Genomic DNA, 8,880 nt, shown 5'->3' with positions numbered 1-8,880 from the left:
GAAGGGGGGGAGCAACAGAATAAGAGGGGCTAGAAAACAACTTCCTCACACAGGCCCTCTGCCCAGAACCTCCAGGCCTGATTGACATGTTCCCTGAACTAATCAGCAGTGAGATAATCAACTGTATTATCTAACTTTTTACCTGTAGGTACTGTGAACTTTGTAAAGACACCTTATATTTCAACAGAGTTAATTTAAAGATCTGTTAGTATTTAGCCTAACACTTATAGTGGTTATTAAGGCATAGGTTCAAATTACTGGAAAGGATTTCATGAAGAATCTTTAGAATGTTTATGTAAAAAAAAAAGTTGTTGGAGCAATTGCACACTCTCATCTGAAAACAGTAGAGCAGGGCAATCTTCAAAAAAAATCCTTCCTCTACAGTTGTCAATTTTAACTTTAATGTTGTTTGCTTAACTTTATATGGATCTAAGATTTAAAAAATTAACCGGTCAATTTTTGCACCTTTTTGTGTCATGATAGGTAGTACAGATGCTGATCTTAGGAGCAGCTAAGGCAGTGGTTCTCAACCTTTCTAATGCCGCAACCCCATAATACAGTTCCCCCATGTTGTGGTGACCCCCAACCACTTATACATCATTGGGTGTCAGGGGCCTGGCCAAAGAAAAGGGGGAAAAATGGTGGACAGCCTTGTTTGGCGACCCCTGTGAAATGGTCGTTCGACCCCAAATGGGGTCCCGACCCACAGGTTGAGAACCACTGAGCTAAGGTTATGAAATAAATCTCTGGCTTTGTCTGAATTCTGAATCATAAAAAGAGTGAATATGTATTTCCCCTCTTATGTAAAGCTAAAATCAATACATGTAGCATATTTGGTTAAAAGCTAGAAACATGCTGCCTGCAGAAAGCCACTCTTTAAGATGGTCAGGTTTGTGACAATATATTTAAAGAAAAAAAATGCAATATTTGAATCATACAGTAATAATGCCCCCTCAATATTTGTATAGATGAAGGTAGTGTATTAGAAAACACAGCAAAAATGCATTAAAAAGGAAGACCAGATGGTTTTATTTGTATTTTTTTAAATCAATGTTAATCCTGAGACTGTTAAAATGAGACCACAAACACTTTCAGATGCTCCTTTTTGCTTACATAATGCCTCTTCCATATTAATCTCTGTAGACTTTACTAGTTTTCAAATTCAGATCCGATTTCTGAAAGCAGATTTAAAACCATCGCTGACTCTGTATTTGGCAAAATACAACATGAAGTACAATGTGGGTTGCTGTACAGAGTAAAAAAAAAATTGTGGCATCTTCAAAGTTTATTATAATTTTGTTGTTGTTAGTTGCGAAGTCGTGTCCGACCCATCGTGACCCCATGAACAACATTCCTCTAGGTCAGTGGTTCTCAACCTTCCTAATGCTGCAACCCTTTAATACAGTTCCTCTTGTTGTGGTGACCCCCAACCATAAAATTATTTTCGTTGCTACTTCATAACTGTAATTTTGCTACTGTTATGAATCGTAATGGAAATATCTGATATGCAGGGTACATTTTCATTGTTATGAATTGAATGTAATTAAAGCATAGTGATTATGCTTTCTTCTCTCTCTCTCTCTCTCTCTCTCTCTCTCTTTCTCTTCCCTCTCTTTCTCTATTCCCTCTTTCTATCTTTCCTCTCTTTCTCTTCCTCTCTTTCTCTTTCCTCTCCCTATCTTTCTCTCTTCCCTTTCTCTTTCCTCTTTCTCTCTTTCCTCTCTTTCCTCTCCCTCTCTTTCTCTATTTCCTTTCTATCTTTCTCTTCCTCTTTCTCTCTTTCCTCTCCCTCTTTCTCTCTTCCCTTTCTCTTTCCTCTTTCTCTCTTTCTCTTTCCTCTCCCTCTCTCCCTTTCTCTCTTTCCTCTCCCTCTCTTTCCTCTCTTTCTCTTTCTCTCTTTCCTCTCCCCCTCTCTCTCTATCTTTCCTCTTTCTCTTTCTCTCTCTTTCTCTTTCCTCTCCCTCTTTCTCTTCCTTTTTTCTCTTTCCTCTCTTTCTCTCTTTCCTCTCACTCTTTCTCTCTTTCCTCTTCCTCTCTCCCTTTCTCTTTCCTCTCCCTCTCCCTCTCTTTCTCTCTTCCCTCTTTCTCTTTCCTCTCTTTCTCTTTCTATCTTTCCTCTCCCTCTCTCCCTTTCTCTTTCCTCTTTCTCTCTTTCTCTTTCCTCTCTCCCTCTCTCCTCTTTCCTCTCCCTCTGTCTCTTTCTCTCTCTTTCCTCTCCCCCTCTCTCTTTCCTTCTCTCTTCCCCCCCCCTCCCCTCAGTATCTCAGGTTTCCCCTTTCAGTGACTCTGGGCAGGTTAGAATTCAAAGATGTATTACAATTAAAAATACTAAAAACTTTTTAAAAGAGTAATGACGGCAAAACCAATAAAAACAACAGAAGCATCCAAATTAAGTGACCATGCTGGAATAACACCCATAATAATTGGGCCATGAGGCGCAACTTCCCCCCAGGAGGCAGAAAGAATTCAGGTAAGTGGCATTTCGGAGCTGTGCAAGTCAGCCCGGGGTTCGGTCGGGCCCTCCCGGGCGCAATTAGGGGCAGCTCCACGGAGTCCCGGGCGCCTGACTCACGGAGGAAGCTGGCCGGGGGCCACAATTAGGCCCGCCAGGAGGCGGCTGACATGGACATCCCCACGGCGGTCAGGCGGCCCCCGAGCTGGATGAGATTCCTGGCCAGCCGGCCACGGGGCGGGAACGGCTCCTTCACCGGGGCTGCTCAGCCTTCCCAGCTGGCCGGGCCTTTCCAGGGCCAAATCCTGCTGAGCTCTGCCTGCCACAGGAGGGTGAGCCGGGCCAGGGTGGCCAGTGGGAAAGGAGGCGCGCTGCAATTTGCACAACCCCAGTCCTGGTCCAGAGGAGTGCCCCGGCCACGTGCACCTCAGACGGGACCAGCCAGGGAAAGAGCCTTCCTAGCCATCCTTCTGCCAGGGGGCAGGGCATCTGGCCACAGGGCCAATCAGGAGCTCTGTGAGGAGGCAAATCTGCATGAGAGAGAGAGAGAGAGAGAGAGAGGGAAGGGAAGCGCAAGTGCCTCTCTGTCTCTGTCTCTGTCTCTCTCTCTCTCTCTGCAAATGGCGGAGGAGGCTCCGGAGCTGCAGGTTAGGCGAACCCTGTGAAAGGGTCATTCAACCCCCAAAGGGGTCAGGACCACAGTTTGAGAACCGCTGCTCTAGGTCTATGGTCTAAATATGTGTATTACCCTCTTATAGATCACTCATTGTTTTTAAAACAATACATGTTTTGATGGTAACTTTTCTGAAATTGTAGTTAGCCACTTACCATGTTATAGTTTTGTTCATTTAATATTGTTTTTCAAACAGGTAAGCAGGAAAGAAGAGACACATGGCATTATTTCTTTGCCTCAGTGCAAGTTGAAATTTATTTCATGCCAAGCACAGGCTGATCTAATTAAATAATCTAATTAAATATACATAACATTTCTCTTATTTCATCCTAAGGCTGCCTCATTCTCAGCTGTCTCTCTCTCTCTTTTGTTAGCCTACAGCTACACAAATATGTGGGCAGATTTTTTTCTAAACTTTATAGGGTCAGATCAGGTCAGTTTTTGAATGGGAAACCACCTGAAAATATCAGAACATTAAGCTATTTTTTTTTCAAGTTGGAAAAAAAGCAGTCCAGAAGAAGACAGGAGCAATCACTTCTATCTTGTTGAGAAGAAAATTATAGGGATATGAAGTCAGTGCTTTTTTTCTAAAAAGAAAAGGTGCCGGAACTCACACACGTCACACAACCCGCCTTGCCTACCCTACAAGGTTCCATCCAAAAAAGGTGCCGAAACTCCGTTCTGGGTGTTCTATGAGAAAAAAAAGCCCTAGGGATATGAAGTCATTAGCAGGTGAGCTGAATTTGAGGCCATCTTTAGTTTAAGCAAAGTTCTGGAAGAATCAGGTTTGGATTCTGTATAGCTCTATTTTTAATTAAGCATGGTTTGAATATCTTACTGTAGCTTAAACTATGGATAACAAAAGCATAGTGTGATGTATAAATGTAACCAATATCTTGCTGATTTGGAGAGTCTTCTCTTTAAATTCTAGGTCATTTAAACCAAAGGTCCCCAATCTTTTGGGCATGAGGGACCATGGAGAAATGTTTTTCTGCGGACCAGAGAGTGCATGCTTTTGTATGCTGCCTGCATCCCATGGATGGGGCTTTGCTTCTTTGTGCAGACCGGTTGCTGGCATGCCGCAGCCCAGTACCGGTCCACGGACCAGGGGTTGGGGACCCCTGATTTAAACTCATGCTGGCTGGGGAATTCTGGAAAATGAAGTCCACATATCTTTCAAGTTGCTAAGGTTGAGAAACACTGTTCTAGGTGACAATAGACTGTTTGCCAGCGATGCCTACTGCAATCATTCAATCCACACCTCCCCCTTCCCCCCCCCCACACAACACACATAAACTATGGGCCTTCAGTTACACAATCATAACCATAATCTGGACTTTTTAAATCCTCCCTGGAGATGCCCCTGTCCCTTACCCTTGTAGAAACTACATACAATAGAAAAATAGTATCCCAAGGTGATAGGTAGTCAGCTTTCATCCTATTTTCTTACTTGTAGGCAAGGGAGAAAGAGAAAAATGAGCAAAAGATGGCACAGTAATTCATGAAAGGAGATGCTTCTGCCCAGTATTTGTAGTTTAAAATGGTATATCTATCCAAGCATCATCTTCTATTGAGAGGATTGTATACGGCTAAATTTACTCTTCATATCCTTTTAAAAGGATGGGAGCAAACATACATTCCAGTTCCAATTGCTGCTTTTTTTTTCAACTCAGGGCTATTCAGGCCAAAATATTTTTTATAACAGAGGCAAAATAGTGCTGCCCGAGATGCTGTCAAACTGAGTTTGCAAAAACAGCTATTGGTTTTAGCCCATGAGAGAGAGAACAAAAGTCACAAGGCCCACTCTACACTTTGAGCAGGCAAACTGCAAGTTTATTAAAAGCAACATGTTGCTGCTCTTTGCAATCTCCAAATGTACCTGCCTAACAGTTATTACTTAATGAGTAATAGAAAGACCTAGGTCTGTGCCCATTATTAACATCTGTGTCCTGGGATCTATCATGGCCATTTCTTGTCTCCTGCTTTATTGCTTGCAAAAAGTAAAAATAATCCTCAATGTAGACTTCAACTTGTCTGAAACTGTATTAAGCTAGAGGACTTGTTATGTGCTAGTGTTGTGTATTCACTAACATAAAGTTGCATTCTTTTTAACCCTATTTCCATCCCTTTAAAAAAGCCTGCAGGCTCTGTAGTCTTTTCTTCCAATTTTCACTATGACACTACATATCTGCAGTTTCCTGGGTCTTTTCCCCAGTAACAGTTTCCTATCTATTGCAAGTCCAACAGCACTTTTAAACTCTGTGATTGAACAAAACTTATCACAGGTAGTTTGGCTGCAGTTTTACCTGTTGTCTAAGAATTAGGAGTTACAAATTGGATGGCAGAAATGACTTTTTAAAGAGAAAAAGTGAGTGCAGATTACCCATCTTTTCCGCTGTTGTCTCTGTCTTTGAAGGGGAAACTTTCTCAAAGATCTTTCTGGCTTTTTCATTCACCAACCTCTCTTTTTGTCCTGCTGCCTAAAGTACATCAGGGTCTTCCTTTGCTGAAGAATTTGGCAGCCCAAAGTGGCACCTGCTGAAGGTTCTTGAATTACTTTCAGTTCCAAAACAGCTGCTGATTTTTTTTTTCCTTTTCCAGTATTGGAGAGGAGTCAGATGTTTCATAATATATGCTTTAAGCTCCTGGGAATCCCAAAGGTGCTTTTTCAAAAGGCAACTGGACTTTCTTGTTTTTCTTCTCATCCAAGAAGCTTCTTCAGCTCTGACTGGATAGTGAGGAATGGAAGGATTTATATTTCTTTGCAGGCAGCTGGTCATTTACATTCTTTTAGAGAGTTGTTGAGGCCATTTGGGGGTGTCAAGGATGAAACTTTGGCAGCTATGTGTCCTTGTGTTTCAACTTGCCTTTAGAGTAAGGTGGGGAGGTATTACTTTTAAGTGGGTTAGATGGAGAAATGAAACTTCTATGATTCAGCTACAGACTGTGGGAGCCTGAAGCCTTGTTAAGGATACCAGAACAGATGTGGATTTGAACATGAACTTGTTTTTATGGATTACATAATACTTTGGGGATTTGGCTGGGAAAATTATTGTTTAAGTCTATGAATTGGTGTTGGAACCTCAGAGTTAGTTTTGATTTGACATTACCATGCAGTGTTCTCAATAAACATAAAGATTTTTGGAGACAGAATGAACCTGGAGTTTTATTTGGATTCTCAAGCTGGATATTGACAGGGGGGTTATCTGTGTCTTCAGAGTCACCTGGATAGTGCAAATGGATGTGGAGCCTTCTTGGAACTGCTGAAAGGACTGTGTTGTAGACTGGAGATAGATGTCATATCCCTACCCCTCTGTTGAGAGACGGCTGTTTAGTTTTGACATAGATGGCCTCTTTCACCCCTCTTTCAAACCAGCGGTCCTCTCTGTCCAAAGTGTGGAGTTTGCTGTCTTCAAAAGAGTGGCCTTTGTCTTTTAAATGCATATCAACTGTTGAATCTTGTCCTAATGACTGAGAATCTCCATAGACATTAAGCTCCTGGGAACTTTATTTCCCCTCTTGCTGTGGAACAACTTATGTTCCTCAAGGGTAGACCGTCCAGTGCAGTCTAGATGTGTAGGACTATAATTCTCACAGTTCCTTGCAAATGGCCATACTAGTTGGGGATGATGGCAAAAAACAAAATTACTATCTGGCAAGATTTACCCAGCAAGATTTATCCCTTCCATTGAGGTAAGAGAGCATGAGTTAAAAAGTAAGTCTCAGTAGTGGTTCCCACATTGTGGAAAATGCTGTCTTCGGAGGCACACTTAAGTTTCCAGCATTACAGAAGTCTCATAAATCGGTTTTAGTTCTGTGACTTGATCATCACAGAAATAAAAGGGTATTTTAAAAGTGTAGAAGGCCATCTAGCTTTAGTAATGTAGTAGTGTAGAATGTTATAATTAGGGGGTCATACTGCCTAAGGTCATTTTTGATTGAGGTACTTTACAAATACTGTAAACAAAAAACAAAATTGTGAGATTATTCCCTGGGACCTTTCTTTAATTCTCTTTTAACTCCTCAGGATGCTCCTGTCAAACTCAAGGTGTATTTATTTTCAGTGCAGTGAGTTCCAGTGCTCCTATCTGGCAGCTCCAGAGAGGGTTAAGAAGTTGTCTCATTTGAAACCTTGGTACTACAGTCTTTCTGAAGTCTCTAGATCAGGGGTGTCCAACCTTGGCAACTTCTGGACTTTGACTCCCAAGCTGGATGTTGAAGTCCACCCCTGCCCTAAAAGTTGTCCAGGTTGGATAACCCTGATCTAGATGGTCTTGCTCTATTTCTGTTTCTGGCTATTTTCTTTAAAAATGATGAGAGTGGCAGTCCACTATAACTGAAAAACACCAAATTACAGAAGACTGACTCGGCATAAGAGTTACTGATGTCCAGTGGAAGCTCTGAGCCATGAAATTCATTTTTTTCTCAGCTCTACTCCCAAAGATGACAATTTTGGTAGTTAAGCTCCAAATCATTGGTTGTAGATTCAAAGGCTTATTTAATCTGGAGACTTTCCATTTTTAGCTCTGAATGAGTTGTTCCCCTAAAGCAGGGGTGTCAAGCTGCCGGCCCATAGGCCGGATACATCATAGCGAAACCATGCCCATCCCATTGTCGACAATGGCAAAAAAGTTGTGATACGTCTCGACATGTCACATGACATTGCGAGTTTGACACCCCTGCCCTAAAGGTACTTGGCTCACAATGTGGAGATTCTGGACTTAGCTTTCCGGCTGGAATAGGAGAGCCTTTGCATAATTACATTTTCTGTGCAAATTGTAGCCATTTTTGCATCGGGGTAGTCATGCAAACCCTTGTCATCTCATGAGTTGCTCTATGTTTATGATCTTGAATATCTTTCAGAAAGTTTAGCTGAACAACTTGCAGCTGCCCATGTAGTTATATGCACATAGTAATTTGGCCATCTGTCATCATTGCTTCAGGAGCCTGAGCTTCTGCTTGCACCTCCCCTCCTTTTCTGTTTACCTGGAGATTGTAAGCCTCTTTGTGATAGGAATCTGCCCACTTGCATTCCATGCGTATTGTAACAGTGCAACGGTGTCAGAAATGATCTCTTTAACTATATGCTAGATAAGTATTGATATCAATTAACTGTACATATATCCCAAAGGTGTTTTTTTCAAAAGGCAATTGAACTTTGGTTTGAAAAACAAAGTCTAGTTGTCTTTTCAAAAAGCACCTTTCAGATAACCATGACCTGGATGACTGAGAATCTCGATTGACATTTAACTGTATATTCATGCATTTTCAGCCATTCCCTCAATCTCCCAAGCCCTTGAGTAAGCAAGTACACTCTGCTGGCTATCTATCAAGATTCTGGGGCATTTCATGCAATGGAAAGAACACAAGCCCACCTACTGGATGATTGAAACATTTTCCATAGCTGCCTCTCCAGCATTCTGGCCCACTTACTCTTCCCAGACACAGAAAACACAATAGCCATTAGCTGTTATTTCTCCCAGTACTTAGTGTTAGGAGGCCAAGAGCAGCAGTAGCCTGAACCATTTAAAAGTTTATTTGAATTCTCTGTCTCTCTGGCAGCAAACTAATATTCTTTCCTTTTGGTATATACAGCGAAAAAACTCACTAAAAAAAAGAACAGATGTCTGACAGCACTCAAACAGGCAGGACCCACAGGAAAAGCAGTCCATTTGTGCAAGCATCACAGCCAGGCCATAGTGTAGGTGGCTCTCTCTTAAGTCAAGATTTGGATTGAATAGGAAATGAACCTAGT

This window comes from Crotalus tigris, unplaced genomic scaffold (assembly GCF_016545835.1).
Source record: "Crotalus tigris isolate CLP2741 ecotype Arizona unplaced genomic scaffold, ASM1654583v1 scf7180000017947.1575755, whole genome shotgun sequence".
Taxonomy (NCBI): domain Eukaryota; kingdom Metazoa; phylum Chordata; class Lepidosauria; order Squamata; family Viperidae; genus Crotalus; species Crotalus tigris.
Note: the sequence above shows the minus strand (reverse complement) of the source record.